This window comes from Trichosurus vulpecula, chromosome 3, assembly GCF_011100635.1.
Source record: "Trichosurus vulpecula isolate mTriVul1 chromosome 3, mTriVul1.pri, whole genome shotgun sequence".
Classification (NCBI taxonomy): domain Eukaryota; kingdom Metazoa; phylum Chordata; class Mammalia; order Diprotodontia; family Phalangeridae; genus Trichosurus; species Trichosurus vulpecula.
Window position 1 is genome coordinate 172,621,926 of NC_050575.1, and position 16,194 is coordinate 172,638,119.

The 16,194-nt window shown below is 41.1% G+C and overlaps 1 protein-coding gene across 3 annotated transcripts in view; it reads left to right on the forward strand.

Annotated features, from left to right (window-relative positions):
• The first annotated feature begins 14,552 nt into the window (after positions 1–14,552).
• The window catches only part of NACC2 (NACC family member 2), a 123,800-nt gene continuing 122,158 nt past the window's right edge, over positions 14,553–16,194 (forward strand). For 2 of the 3 annotated variants that reach the window (XM_036751390.1, XM_036751391.1), the window contains exon 1: positions 14,747–14,823. The gene's annotated coding sequence lies outside the window, so the exon portion shown is untranslated. Of the gene's footprint in view, positions 14,824–16,194 lie in introns of all 3 variants that reach the window. The other variant, XM_036751389.1, reaches the window with a different exon arrangement.

The following is a 16,194-nucleotide window of genomic DNA, read 5'->3' on the forward strand; positions in this document are numbered from 1 at the left end:
CTTCATGGAGAAGGAGAATCTAGAGCTAGGCCTTGAAGGATGAGTTGAATAGTGATGGAATACTCACAGTACAAAGGAAAGAACATAAAACCTCTTGGTTGACAGTGTTTCATTTGTATAGCCTCTCCTGAAATATATTCAGGGGTTCAAGCAATTAAGCTCTTGGCAAGCCTGGAGGATGAACCCAGAATCATCCCAAAAATTAAAATAAAAAATTTAAATTAAACAAAATTTTAAAATGAGAATCCAGGAATTCAGTGTCTCAGATTTAGTTGAAAAGATATAAAGACCCTAAAAAAGAACGGCTCTCTATCCATGAACTAACTAATAAAGCAGAATGTCTTTCCCCTTTCAGAAGAATTCTTACAAACTGATAAAATCACCGAAATGGAATTGACCTTAGAGGTCATTCAGACCAACCCATACCTAAGCAGGAATCCCATCCTTGACATCTCTGGCATGGGTATTGATATTAGCCTCTATGAGGTCTAGGAGAACAAAGAGAAGGCTATTTCCTTCTAAGCAAGCCAATGGCAGGAGTATTCTGTTTACGAACAAAATCTAACATCTCAAAGACTCAGCAGGGGAAATGTTTAGAAAGGTGTGGACAATAAAAGAATTAACTTGTATGATTAGCTGATGTTGGGATCAGTTGCTGGGACTAAAGTGGTTTCGGAGGAGGATCAAAGAAGCCAGTCAATGCTGAAAGCAATTGTTCCTTTTGTTTGGTTTGCTTACTTGAGGTGACCCAAAAGAGAAGTCCACATAGTTTAACTGGTGAAACCCACTGGAGTAAGAAGCAGGGGCAACAGGAAAAGGGTACTAGGGCAGCTAAAGGAGCCTTTTCACACTGACATCTCCAATGTAGAGCAACCCACCAACCCCTTCACACTGGGACTGAGACAAATACTCCTCTCCCTCGCAAATGGGATGGAGAAGAGGCAGACAAGGGATATAAGCAGGGATGTTACCAGGAAGCATTTGGCAGGATGGTCTTCAGACCATTCAGGGAAGAAAGAGGCCATAAGACTGCTCCCAAGATGTGGTATATGATTATAGTAAGCTCTTGGTGGGATTCCCAGGGCCATGCTTCATAATTTTAGCAGCTTTCAGGGCAGCTTGCTTCCTTGGGGGAAGAGGGCAATGGCAGCTCTAAAAACAGCAGTTTTGAAGAGAGGGAAAGGGTCCCATTCTGCATGGCTGATGGATTTCCCACCTATGAGGTCAAAAGGCAGAGAGAACCACCAAAGGGCTAGAAGTTGGAAATTTTTAGCCTAGAAGCTTCCAGATAAAGTAGATCAAGCTCCAGACAAGGGAGCAATAAAGGGGACCAGGCAGGAGGAGAGAACATGGTTAAAAAATAAAACAGCCTGCTGAGCAGAGAAAAACTAGGCCAGAAAAATCCAAGGTGTGGACTACAACATCTGGATATTATTCCATCTGGATATATATTCTCTTTTGCCACTGCAAGGACAATATACTCCTGGCCAACAGACCTTGCTGTCATTGGTAGCTAGAACTGGGGTTCAAATCTCAAAATCCAGCAATGCCCAACATTCAAAGGAAAGGAAGAATTGAACTCAGATCGTCAAAGATAGTCCTTGTTTTTGCTCAATCTATCGAGAAACATTTATTAAGTGCCTGTTTTATGCCAGGTCCTGTCCCAGATGAGTGGATAGAAAATACAATAAATGAAACAGTTCCTACTTACAATGTCCCCTTACATTCTAATGGAGGAGACAACATAAACATTTGAGTATATACAAAATAAATATGAAGAGAATAAATACAAATAAATATAAAGTAGCTAAAAGTAAGGTACTTACTAAAAGGTAGTTAAAAGTAGTTAAAAGAAATAAAGGTACTTTACTTTGTAAATTGTTTAGCATAATGCCTGGCACATGGTAGGTTCTTAATAAATGGTTTGGGTTTTTTTTTTTAGTTTAATTTTGTAAACTTTGTTTTTAAATTTGTAATTGAGGGCGTCAAGAGAGGGTTCATCTAGAATGTGATGCTTGGGCTGCAAGTTGAAGGAAAAGAGGCTTCTATGAAACAGAAATGAAGGAGGGCTTTACACAACAGAGACCAGGGTTGCAGTGTCTTGTGTGAGGAATAGAGAGAAAGCCAATTTGGCTGGATCATAGAGTACTGGAAAAAGATGTATTAGGGGAAGTTGTGCAGTCAGACCTAGGGAATTTTTAAATTATTAATTATTTTAAACATTCTTTTAAAAAAAATTGTTATCCAAATTCTGTCCCTCCTTTCAGTCCCTAGACCACCCCTTGAGAAGGCAATCAATGATACCCATTTGTTTTTGTTGAGTCATTTTGGTTGTGTCCAACTCATTGGACCCCATTTGGGGTTTTCTTGGAAAAGACACTGAAGTGGTTTGCTGTTTATTTCTCCAGCTTATTTTGTAGATGAGGAAACTGAGGCAAACTGGGCTAAGTGACTTTCCCAAGGTCACACAGCTAGTAAATGTCTGAGGCCAGATTTGAACACAGGAAGAGGAGTCTTCTTGCCTACGGACCCAGCACTATATCCACTGTGCCACCTAGCTGCTCCAAGATACCTATTAGCCCTAGGGAATTTCTAATGAACTTTTAAATTTAACTTTTTTATGAATTAAAAAAAAAACTTTTCCCAAACACTTTCATATCTCTTCTCTCACTCTTACAACATACCTGGAAAGAAGACAGAGGAGAAGACTATTAACTAGGAATTTTTTCATCTGGGGCAAAAACAGGTGGCTCTTGGGAATGGCAGTCTGACCACAGGTGCAACCTGTTGGAATAGGGAGGAGCTTTTCCTCTAGAGATTCCTGCCTGAACCCCATAGAGGTTGTGGAGAAAGAAAGGTCCCATGAGATAGGTGACACGTCAGTGTTACAGTGTGTGTGGGCAGGTTGCCCAGCGCTGGTCTGCAGAGGACTGGGAGGCATAGAGATGACAGTCTCTGCACTGTGCTGAGAAAGAATCACAACAGATGTTAGCTAGCACCCTGGGAAAAGGCCCCAGTTATCTCAAGGTCCTTACAGCACTGTAAGAGGAGAGATTATAATCCCTATTTTAAGGTCAAGAAATTAATGTCCAGAGGGGTCAAGTGACTTACTTCAAGTCATCAGAGAGTGTTTGATGTGATAGTTTTAACTAGAGGGCTAATCAAAGAACAATCATGTAGGAAGCACCTACTGTGTGTCTTGAGTGCTACGAATGCAAAGACAAAATTGAGATAATTCCTACTTACTGACAATTTATATTCTCTCAGGGAAAATGACATGCACATGTGCACATGTGTAAGTGAGCGAGTGAGAGTGACTGGACTTGTGATTCCATCGGTAAAAGGAATTCCTGGATGAAGAAACTCTTTCTGCCATTGAAAGTCAGCAAGTGGTTTTCAACTGAGAGTCCTGGAGTATTGCCCAGAGCCCTGAGAAGTAAATAATTTGCCCAAGGTCATACAGTGAATTGGTATCAGAAACATGATTTGAACTCAGATTTTTTTTCAACTCTGAGGCAAGCCCCTCTGTCCATTAATCCATGCTGCCTCTACATATATAAATATACATCTTGTACACATGCTGTTGTTCAGTCGTTCAGTCATGTCTGACTCTTTGTGACCCCATGGACTTTTCCATGGGGTTTTTTGGGGAAAGATATTGGAGTGATTTGCCATTTCCTTCTCCACTGTGTCCCCATGCTATAGATGAGGAACTGAGGCAAATAGGGGTTAAGTGACTTGCCCAGGGTCACACAGCTAGTAAGTGTCTGAGGCTGGATTTGAACTGAGATCTTCCCTAATCCAGGCCCAGCATTCTATCTGCTTCATCACCTAGCTGTCCTGATTGTACACATATAAATGCATACAAAATGTACCAGAGATGAAATATAATGTAATTTGGGAGGAAAAGACACTAGCATCTGGGAAGATGAGAAACAGCTTTATGTACCTTGCAAGTGGTGCTTGAACTGAGCTTTGAAGAAAACTAGATATTCTAAGAGGAAGAAATGAAGAGGGAGAATATTCGGGCATAGCAAGTACAAAGGCCTCAGTACCAGAGATAGAAGGTCATATTTGAGGAACAGTAAGAAAGTCATTTGGTCTGGGCCAGAGAGTGTAAGGATGAGTAATATAGAAAAAGGCTAGAAAGATAGGAAGAAGTCATCACAAAGGACTTTAAATGCCAAACAGAGGAGTTTGTACTTGACCTTAAAGGTAATAGGGAGCCATTGAAGTTTATTGAATAGAGGAGTGACATGATTTCCTATGCTTTAGGAAAGTCACTTGGCAGCTGTGTGGGCGATGGATTGGAGAGGGAAAGACCTGAGGTAGGGAGACTAAATATAAATCTACTGCAACAGCCATGACTAGAATCTAAATCTCTTGACTTCCAACTTAGAGATCTTTCCATTGGATCATGCTTTCTGCTTGAGATTTGAATGGGTTTGCTCCTAGGTTCTTTTTAGGTCTTGCTGAAAGGTAGGAGTATGGCTTTTAGCTTGACTTTCAGTCACTACCTTAACCTGTTTCAAAGTTATGTATAGTATATACATTCCTGTCTCCTTTCTTTTTAACCACACCCAAAACCTGCCTGTGATATACAGAGAATAGGTAAATGGAATCTTAGTTCTAGATTCATCTCAGGGTGTGACTAAGATTTTTTTCCAATGTAGTTATCATCTTAGTTTAGCACTCAGAAAGGCAAAATAAAGGAGTACCAGCAATGAAGATTCTTTTATTGGAGCTGCCTAAAAATCGGGGAGATGGTGGACGCATTACTAAGAGTCCTGGGAATCCTGAGACCAATAAATAATCAGATGTCCAGAGATGGACTCAGAACCTATCTTTGTAAGACATCAGATCTAGTTACCACCTACTTCAGGGTACTGATCAGACTTTTTGTTCATTGATTTTTCTCCGTGTTACTTGAAATAAGCTGGGAACTTAGAAACAGTGAATGTAAAGAGATATTGCTTAAAAGGAATTTCACTGTATTTAAGAAATAGGTAATGAGTGTTATGTTTGTTTTCCAAATAATAAAATGAATACAACTTTGTCACTAAGTGCAGGAAGTTTATCCATCAAGTCAACTTTTTGACTAGTTCCCATGAAGGCTAGGCAGACTATTGTTATATCTTGCCCTATGGGCTAAATGTCTTAGTGGTTAGAGCATAGTGGTCACAGTCACAGGTTCAGGGTCCTTTGGCCGTGTTATAAAATTCTTCATCATTGGTGACAAGAGAAATAGGTGAAAGAGTGTGGATGACTCACTGCGATCTATCCCCTCGAATGGAGACGAATCTCAAAAGGCAGTTCCTAATAATAGTGGATGGAGAGCATGCTCTTAAAAGGTAGCATGGCATTTCCTATGAATAGGCAAGTGCCTGTAATTCATGTTATCTCTCAGCTATGGGAATTTCTCCATTGCTGTTGTCTTAAAACAACACTTGGGAACTAGAAAGCATGATTTCCCCTCCTGCTCCCCACCTCCACATCCACTTTTGGTTGGTACAGCATAGAGCTTTTAATTTCAGAATCCCAGAATCTAATAATTAGTTGGAACCCTCTTTGAAACTTCCCTATTACTCTTGATGATATCACCATCTTTTGAAAACACAGCATTATCCTCTACTCCTCACTCTACTTCTCTCATATCAAACTCATTTGTCAAATATTGTTGTTTCTTTCTGACTAACACCTATCAGCTATGTCTCCTCTTTCTGATCACACAGCCACCCTCTAGCTCTGTTCTTTATCATTTTTCACTCGGACCATATAATAGAAATTATATCCCTGCTTCAAGTCTCTCCCTACTCCAATCCATCTTCCACACAACTGTCAAAGTTATTTTCTTAAAGTGAAGTGTTGCCATGTCACTTCCCTCCCTCAGTGAACTTCAGTGGCTATATAGTACCCCTAGGATCAAATATAAACTTCTCTGTTTGGGGATTTAAAGCTTTTCACAACCTGGCCCCTTCCTATCTTCTCAGTCTTCTTACTCCATGTACTCTATGGTCAAATCATAATGACCAAAAGTGGTATATGAATACTTGTGACAGGTAATCATTTTGATATAATTTCATTTAAGACAGTGAAGGTCACATACACATTCTTATCTTTACATTAGGCTGACTCAGATCATCTGATCTGGACCAGATCAAACTGAATTAAGCGGGTTTCCTTTTGTTTAGTTCTATGAGAGTTAAGTGTTAGATTTCCTGCCATAGACATGTTTCTTGCTATCCTTTATTGTATTTTTAATTGTGTGGTTTTAAAAATATATATTTATTCCAGGGAAATTAGTAAAATTGTGTCTTTTAAAGAGCACACTTCAATGACTATTAGAGATATTATAGTGGTTGTTGGTGTGAGGAAGGTCAAGTGTTCAAGGATCCTTGCAAACCCTCAACAAAATAAGATCAGTCATACTGAAGGTAAAGGAAAGTATGGCAACAAATGTTAAAAAAAAAAAAGGAAAAGAAAAGAAGAAAACAAGAGACAAATGCCAAGAACTGACAAATTATTGGTACAAAAGAGCTTAATTAATCCTCAGAAATCAAATGAACCTTTAGAAGGCCCTAGAAGTTGGGGAAAAGGGGATTGTTACTGATTCTCTACAATTGTAGTCCAGGATTCTTGAGGTTGAAAGAACAGGGAGAAGACCAATTTTTAAAATACTGCTAACCAATTCTTTGAAGAAAAGAAACCACTTATATGCAAGACAACCCAAGGATTGGAATAATGAAGATTGGAAAAAAATAATTTTTGATAGTGAAACTTATTTTTTTACTCAATTCACAAACATGGTTCTAAGAAGTTCATTTGAGTCTATGAAATCTAGGCATCTTCATCAGACTAAGTAGCATCCATTAAAAGAACTGAGGGGGACAGTTGGTTTTTGTTTGTTTTTTGTTTTGTTTTGTTTTTTAACTTCTAGTGCACCTGAAAGTTGTCCCCATTGAGGCAGTGATGAACACTGATAAATATAGTAACTTATGATGGATCAAAGTTGTACTGGAATTATAGAAATTCTGAAATGGAGATGGAATACTGCTGTATAACCTTATACAATGCCATAAATGATAAGTGATGGAAAGTTAAGAAATTTATCCACAAGAGGGAGATAAGCATGCCTCAATGGTTTGAGAACTCATATGATTTAAATCTCATTGCACATCTATGGATTATATTCAGGGTTAGACTTCGAAAATGGTCTGTCTATAAAAGAATGCTTAATATCAATATGATCTGTGGTTTCCTGATAATTAAAACACATGTGAAAATGTGTGAAACTCATTGTCACCCAAGTAAAACAAGTGATCGCACAAATGAAGGCATATTGCATATATTAAACGTTTTTTTAAGTTGTAGATTTTATTATGTAAGCCAAGAAATTTAATTATTTTACTTTGTATCAGTTAATTTGTTTTATTTAGATTTTATTTCAATCAGCAAAATCTATCCTTCTCACCCTTCTAAACCCTCTCCCCCTCATTTAGAACAAAGAAACACAAAGCCCATTATATAAAAACATTTATAATGTGCTGTCTAAAGTGATTTGAAGATGGTCAAGAATAGTTATATCTAGCATCTCCTCAGCAAGATTTAATTCCTGTCAGGAGCAGAGGTTGGGGACCAGAGGTGGCACTCTGCCCTCCTTGGGGGGGGGGGGTGGTGACCACCAGGCAAGAATGAATATCTATCTACTCCCTTAAATATTGTTAGTCTAGGATAAATAACTTTAAGGTTCAAAATAAATCCTTACCACTATTTATTAATGGGAAAAGTAGGTTCCAAGCTATATATCCCAGATTTGACTTTCCACCAAATATCAGCTTCACCATGAACACATATAGAATTCTACCAAACAATAAAGATGAAGGAGCTCTCTATTTAGGAACCAAGGAAGTCCTAGATATCACCAAGGGGATAATTCCTTGAAGCCTCTACTGTAGTGGACCTTTGAATCATGATTTGTCATCATGGCCTATAAGAGTTCCTAGTTCCTTCAAAGTTGTTTATCTTTATCTTTATTTTTGTTATCATGTAAATTATCATGGTTCTGTTCACTTCACTGTGTATCAGTTCAAGCAAATCTGAAACCTCCTTCATAATTTCTATTATCACAATAGCAGTTCATCCCATTTTGTATATTACAACTTGTTTATCATTCCCCGATTTATGGGCATCTGCTCAGATTCCCATTCTTTACTGCCTCAAAAAGAGCTATAATATTTTTGTACATCCTTAGAGTTTCTTTTGCTTAAGATTAATCCTTCCCTTAATCTTTCTTATGTTCAGTCCTTTTTCAATCATGTTTAATTCTTTGTGACTCCATTAATGGGTTTTCTTGGCAGAGACAATGGAATGGTTTTTGCCATTATTTCTACAGCTCATTTTACAGATGAGGAAACTGAGGCAAATAGGGTTAAGTGACTTGCCCAGGGTCACAAAGCTAATAAGTGTTTGAGGCCAAATTTGAACTCAGGTCTTCCTGACTCTAGGCCTAGTACTAGTTGCTCTCCCTTAATCTATTTTACCTCTAATTAACGCTCTCCTCTTTTCCTCTTTCCTTCTTGTTTCCCTGTTTAGTGAAATGTATTTCTGTACCTAATTGTGTGCATGTATATTCTTGTTTCTTTTGATTAATTCAGATGAGAGTGGGGTTCACATCAACTGTTCATACCACCTCCTCCTGTTTGTATAGTTGTTTACTGTAGATGATTTTCTCTAATCTTTCCTTTCTTCTCCTTCTTCCCTGAGAATTCTCTTCCTCCTCTATCTTTCCATTAGTCTCTTAAGATCCTCAAGATGTTAATTTGTCTCTATTAATTTGCACATGTGTATTTACTGTTCCCCACATATGACATCCATCTCCCACCTCTGAGCTTTTTCATATTGTCCAGTCATTTCGGTCATGTCTGACTCTTCTTGATTCCATTTGGGTCACCATGTTTGGGGTTTTCTTGGCAGAGAGTGGTTTTGCCATTTCTTTCTCCAGCTCATTTTACAGATGAGGAAATTAGGGCAAGCAGGGTTAAGTGACTTTCCCAGGGCCACACAACTTGTCAGTGTCCAAGGCCAGATTTGAACTCAGGAAGATGAGTCTTCCTGACTCCAGGCCAGGTCCTCTATCCACTGTGCCACCTAACTCTTGCATTGGCTGTCTCTCCTGACTGGAATGTTCTCCCAGTTCCTCTCTGACTCTTACCATCCCTGTTTTCCTTCCAGACTCATCTCAAATGCCACCTTCTCTAAGGGTCCTTTCCAGATTTCCCCAGTCACCAGTGCCTTCCTCTCTAAGGCTACCTTCCATCTACTCTGTACTTACCTTGTGTTCCTATTTATACAAATCTTTCCCCTCCATTGGAATGTAAGCTCTTGTAGTGTACGGACTATGCTTGTTTCTTTGTGTCCCTAGAGCTCATTGATGGGCCTTGCACAAATACAACCTTGTGACTGATTAATGGATCCAAGAGCCCATCTACGTGAATAGTACCTAGAAAGAAATCCTTTTTATGACACCTCTGACATCCCTTTCCCACTTGAGGGCCTCCAATGATGAGGAACACATTACCTTCTGAGGCGGCAAGTCCTAATCTGGGTGTGACCTTGGATGAGTCACATAACCTGGGGGCCTCAGTTTGCTCATCTGTAAAATAAGCAGATTGAACTAGATGGCTTCTGAGGTCCCTTCCTGCTGTAGGCCTATGATCCTATGACAGCTTCAATCATTAAGCAATTTTTCCTTATGTGAAACCTATAACTGCCTTTCCACAACTTTAACTGTTTCTAGGTTCTACTTTCTGGGGACAGACAGAACAAACTAATACTGATTGTAATGGTAATAATAACTGGAATGTATAAAGCATGTTTAGGTTTTGCAAGGTACTCTACATTATCTCATTTGATCCTGACTATGACCTTGAAAGTAAATTGTTTTAAACTGAGGTAAACTGAGGCTCAGAGAACTTCCATTAGCTCTCTTGGTTCAACTTGTCCATACTCATACAACTGAGTTTCTTCTGATTATAAATCAAATCATTCTTTCCATTATACTACCCTGACTCTTTAATATATTTTTTTTGACTTGGACCTATGATGTCATTGGTATAGAGGACTCTAAGTGAGGAAGCTCCCATAGTAATGTCTCTCTCTACTCCAATTCCAGTACTTTTTCTATTATTTCATGCTTTCTCCTCCATGTGAGAACTTTTCAAATAGTAGAAGACTTCAATCACATCTCCCTTGCTAAAGCCTCTTTTTCTCAATGCTAAATATCTCTCGTTCTCTTAACAAATCATTGTATGGAAGGTCTCCAGGCCTCTCACCATCTGGTTGCCCTTTCTTTGAACTTGCTCTAATTTGTCAGTGGTTCTTCCTAAAATAGACTGTCCGGGCCAGAGTACAGCAGGACTATTTCTCATTCCACATACAATTATTCTTTTAACGTAGCCTAAAAGCATGTTAGGCTTGTTAGGGTTTTTTGACTGTCATGCCCCACTATTGTCTCATATTAAGTTTCAAGTCATTTAAACTCTTAGATCTTAAAAAAAATCCAGAAGCAAAACATCTTTTTGTGTCATATCTCACTGTACAAAATCAGATTTCAAAATGTACCTCCCTTGAACCAAGAGAAAATCTTGAAGAAAAAAAAGGTTCATTGAGGGCAACTACTGAGGATGCCATGTTAAAGAACATGTATTCTCTGAATTTTTTATAGTAGTTGGAATGAGCTAATTGAGCCAGTCTCTACATTGATCAAGGACCACACTTTTGTAAAATTGGGAATTGGTCAGTTCAAGCCAACAAATATTTATTGATCTTTTTATCCCATGAATCAGTCAATCGACAAGCATTTAAGCACCTACTCTATGCAGGCACTAGAAAGGATAGGGATATGAAGAAATAGCTAATACAGTTCCCGTCCTCAAGGAACTTGCATGCAAATAAGTAGGTGTATATAAGATATGCACAGAGTAGATAGAAGGTAACTTTAGAAGGGAAGCTGGGGAGGAGGGGGAAGGGATACCCAGAAAGGCCTCCTGTAGAACATAGCACTTGTGCCTTCTTGAAGGAAGCCAGGGCTGGTTAAAAGCAGAGGTAAGCAGGAGGAATCTTCCAGATATGGGAACCACTATTGTGAAGTCACAGAGATGAGAACATCTCTGTATTGTGTGACCATGCTGTATAAAAAGACTAGAATGATTAGGAAAAAGTCAGGTTTTGAAGAGCTTTACATTCCTCAAAGAGGTGTTTGTATTTGATACCAATGGTAACAGGGAGCCATAGGAGTTTATTGAGTAAGAAGGTGATATGGTGTTGCAACAATTCGGCTAGCAGCTGCTGTGGGGGTGAAAGACCAACATAAGCCCAACAACAAGGAGGCTGCCAGCACAGGTTCTTTGATCTGCTTTACTAAGGAAAGTAGCATTAGAGGGTTAACAATCTTACTGTAATCCAACATACAAATATCATTCACTTAGTTCAGGAGGAAAAGCCAGCACCCTGAACTTCAGAGCAAATACGAATAAATTACAAACATACATTATAAATAGACCAAATACAATTCGTAGTTACCAAGAAACCATCAACATCTGGCTGAGCTGGGAGGCTCTTATAGTGGCTGCCCAGAGTCCCCTGCTTCCAGGAGTGACAGCCTCTCCCAAATAGCTCTGTTCTCTCTTTTTATACACTCTTTAGCCTTCATCTAATGTCATCTGAGTGACCAGAACTTAGGTTCCTACTACTGGCTCTGGTCTTAGCAACTCCCCTTAGGACCCTGAGGGCTTCATGCCCACATAGGCTTAGCATCTATAGTAGATAGGGGTTTGGGCCTGGGGCTTTGCACCTAGTGAGGCTCAATCAAAGACAATTAATTTATCATTCTAAAACAATAAAAAAGTACCAATTTAATTGATATTACATATGGTCAGACCTACACTTTGGGAAAAGCAGTTTTGCTGCATTATGAAAGCTGTGTTGGAGCAGGGAAAGACTCGAGGTAGGGAATATTGCAATACTCTACAAGAGACCTGATGAGGGCCTTGATTACAGTGGTGGCTGTGTGAGTAAAGACAAGACACATCTAAGTGGTATTATAAAAGAAATTATGTTAAGTGCTAAGGACCATTCAGAGATAAAGAAAACATGGTTCCCTACCCTGAAGCAATTCACAAACTAATAGAATAGAAATGACATGTATACAAATATAATACAAAGTAGAATAAGGCAAGTGCATGAGAGTTGTACAAACATGTACTATGTATAATTCTTCAGAGAGAGAAGAGATCAGTTTTGTCTTAGGAAAGTAGGGAAGGTTTTGCAGAAAAGGTGGCTTTTGATCTGGGACTTAGACATGATTTGGATCATAACACGTGGACATAGAGGGAATAGGGTCATCTATCATGGGGCCAGGAAACTATGAGAAATATTAGAAAAATGGCAAGCATGGTTAGGGGTACAGTCTGTGGTTCAGATTGGGGCTCAATCTGTTGGATTAGGAGTTAGTCAATAGTTGAGGACAGAACAAATTTATCTGACCCACTTGAAGATTAAACTCATGACCTTCACCTCATTGAGACAGGGTTATGTTGTCAGAGGACCTGCATTCAAATCTTGCCTCTGTCACTACTCTGAGACCTTGGGCAAGACATTTGTTTTCTCTAGGTCTGAGTTTCCTCATCTGCAAAATGAAGATGTTGAACTAAATGGCATTTGAGGTCCTTTTGTGGCTTTAGAACTATGATCCTTTGACTCCTGGGTCCCAAACTTGAACTTGGGGGAAAGGAAATATTTGGTGGGCTGGATCTGTTTTGACAATTTACATTCACCCAATAATTGTGAAGCTTCTCTTGAGAGAGGAGAATTGACATGGGAATAATATGTAAATTTTAGACATGCTCATAAGATCATTTGAAATTGAAAGGATTTTCATCAATCAACAAACATTTATTAAGCACCCATTATGTACAAGGAACTCTGCTAAGTGCAGATCTCAGAGATCATCTAGTTTTCAGACTGAGCATATAAGAGTCACAGTCAGAGTTGAGGTTTTCCTTTCTGTAATGCTGTTGGTGCTGTAATAATCCATAAAGGGTTGGGGGGGAGGCATTTGCACTGCCATACAGGAGGGTACCCTAGGTCTTTCCAACACTGTCCCTCTGTGCCCCCCTGAGGGGCTGGAAGGACAAAGGATATTGCTGATGTTCTCCTATGTTAATTTACTTTATTGATGGGTTTTATTTACATCCACTTATTTAAAATGAGACCTTAGTCCAAATGAATGAGAATTTAGATAAATGTGGTGCCATATGGGCTGATTTGTTTAGCTATATATGACTAAATAGTAGCGTGTGGAATGCAGTGTGAGTCACACCGTGTGCATATTCTGCTCACACAGGATTTGAATGCAGACAAGGAGCTGCATCCAAACAGATTTCATTTTCTCAGTTCCTTCCCTTGAAAAATAATAAACTGTAACATTGGAAAAAAGAGTATTTCTTTAGTTATCTCCATAAGCCCTTGCCAAATATGCATATGATAATATATTTTCCATCTTGCCTAGCCAGCACTTAAGCGCAGCATTATAACACTGTACCATCCTAGAAGCAGCCTGTGAGATGAGCAGGGGAAACATGAGGGTTTGGAGCAATTTAACTCTTTAAGGAATATTTTGGGGCTACAGAAGGGAATGTGCTGAAGAAAAGGCCAGCCCTTTTATTCTGTGTTGTTGCTTTGGATGTCTATTTCAAAGAAGAGACTGACACAGCCCGAGGATCCACTGTGATTAGCAAAAGTACATTTCCACATAGATATTTTTTATGGCCAGCCATAAATGTCAATGGGTAGTGACTGTTCCCAGCCAAAAGCGTTCCATGTTGTCATTTAATTTGGGATATACACATTTGGAGCAGTACAGGTGCATTTGGTAATAACACTTAGCTCTTTCCATCTCCGCAGCACTTTGCAAACATTAACTAATAATGCATTGTGGGCTGCCTTTGGGGAAGAGCAAACCATCCCAGAGCTATGAACCCCATTATCCACTTTTTGAGGTGGTTAAACACTTGCTCCCTTCCATCGGCTGAAGGAGAAGGGCCAATATAGAAAGGGTCTGCAGAACTCCCTTGGGGCAGAAGGCCTAGGATCGGCCAGCAGAGGGACGGAGAATTCTCCTTCCCTCTTTTCTTTCTTTTTTTCGGGTTTCTCCTCCTTCCCAAGTGTCACCTGTTCGTTTCTCCTCTTCCTTTTCCCTTTCTTTTCTTTTCCCCTTTAATATTTCCTGCTCTCCCAGGCTTTCTTCTCTTTCATCTCCCTTATCTCCCTCTTCCCACCCCCCTCCACCCCTCTTTCTTCTTGTCTCTCCTGGGGATAAGGGGGAGATCCGAAGATGAGGTGCCCGTGTGTATATGATATTAGTTGTAGCGTGTGAGTGTTTGTGTGAGTGTGCGTGCGTGCGTGCGTGTATTTGGGAGGCGGTGCGGTGCGGGCCGGGCGCGGGACTGTCTCTTTAAATCACCCTCCTCCCGGGCCACCTCCCTCCTCTTCTCTCCTCCTCCCGCCGCGGTGCAGCCGCCGGTGCTGGGCGAGGTCGGAGAAAGTCCATGTGAGGAGGGAGCCAGCGGAAATCACTTCCTGCTGCCGCCGCCGCCGCCGCCGCCGCAGCGGCCGGGACCGACTCGCCGGGGAGTGAAGGGGAGACGGAGGAGGGAAAGGACCAGGCTAGGGGTGGGGGGACGCGGCTGCCACTGCAGGCCACGGTGAAGCCCCTGGCCCCGGAGTCCCCGAGCTGGCGTCCGGGGTGCGTAAAGCTGCCTGCAGGTAAGACCCGGGGCCACCAACTTCTGTGCGTTCGCGTCAGTGCGGCCAGCTGTGGGGGAAGGGCGGAGGGGGGAACAGATCAACTTGTTTACATCTGGAGGGTGCCCCCACCCCCTTTCCTGTTCTAGCTGTGCCCCGAGAAGGGACGATGATGGTGGAGAAGTCTGGGTCCCGACACTTCTTTACATTCCTTCCCAACCTCAGCTGTCCCACCTTCCCCATCCCCCGCTCCCGTAGGCTTAGACCCCCTAGTACCACGGTATGGACCCGGGGAGTGAGCGCCCGCAGGCCCTTTCCAGCTGTGTTCCCGCAGTGGGAGAAGGAGGTGTCTGTCCCCTTCACCAGCTGTGCCGTGGTAAAGGTGTGTGTGAGAGAGGAGGGGGGAGGCTGAATGCCCTCCAGATGTGCCCTGGGAAGGGAGTTCTTTTTCTCTTCCAGCTGTGCATGACACCCCCCCCCCCATACACAGAAGCTCACGCATTCCTCACTCCACTTGTGGTCGCTTTAACTGTTCCCTCAGAAAAGTGGAGGGTTTCTAGTTTTTAGCCCCCTTTTCTCTAAGGATTTCTTCTTTCCCCTATTTAGCCTCTAGCCTGCTGTGTCTAGGGGATGATTGTATGCCCTGGCCACTCACTCTTCCCCACAAACCCCTCCTTACCTAGCTCTATTCCCAATTTTATTCTCAAATTGTGGAAAACTACACTGTTTGTGCACAACTTATCTAGAGTAGGGGAAGGGGGGGGGGGAGTGATTCAGGTTTGGTTCCTCCTCTCTGCACTATTGCAGGGAATTAAACAGCCTGCTGGGTTTGCTGTTGGCTTCTGGCTCCTTGGAATCATTCCTCCCCCCCGCCCCCCTTTTAAAAAATTTTCTGACTACTGAGACATTGAATATTCTAGTCAAGTCTGATTAGATCTCACAGCTTTTCTAATCCCTTTATCACTGTGAGATGGACGGGGTTGGGAGGGGGGTGATTTAATCGGTTGGAGAAACTGTTGCTGCTAACCAGTTATCCCACCACCACCACCACCTTCAGATTAGACCTTCCCTATTCTCTATGTATTTTGATTCTTTTTGAATTTCTTGAGAAAGTTTAAATAATGCCTGTAGTTTCTGAATTTGCTAAGGATGTAAAGAGTAAATGCCCTTGAGGACAATGTTGTCTGACTAGCTAAGACTCAATTGTTGGCTTGTTTTTCATTAAAATCTTGCTCCGGGATGGGGCAGAAGAGTGGAAGGGAAAGGAGAAGAGGGTGTCCTCTTCTTGTTAAATGTTTCCTGGACTTGTTTAAAGTCCGACAGTCTCTTGTTTATGGAAGGGAGGGAGGGGAAGAGAGAGTATGACTGGTCTAGGGGTGTGCTTCTTAAAAA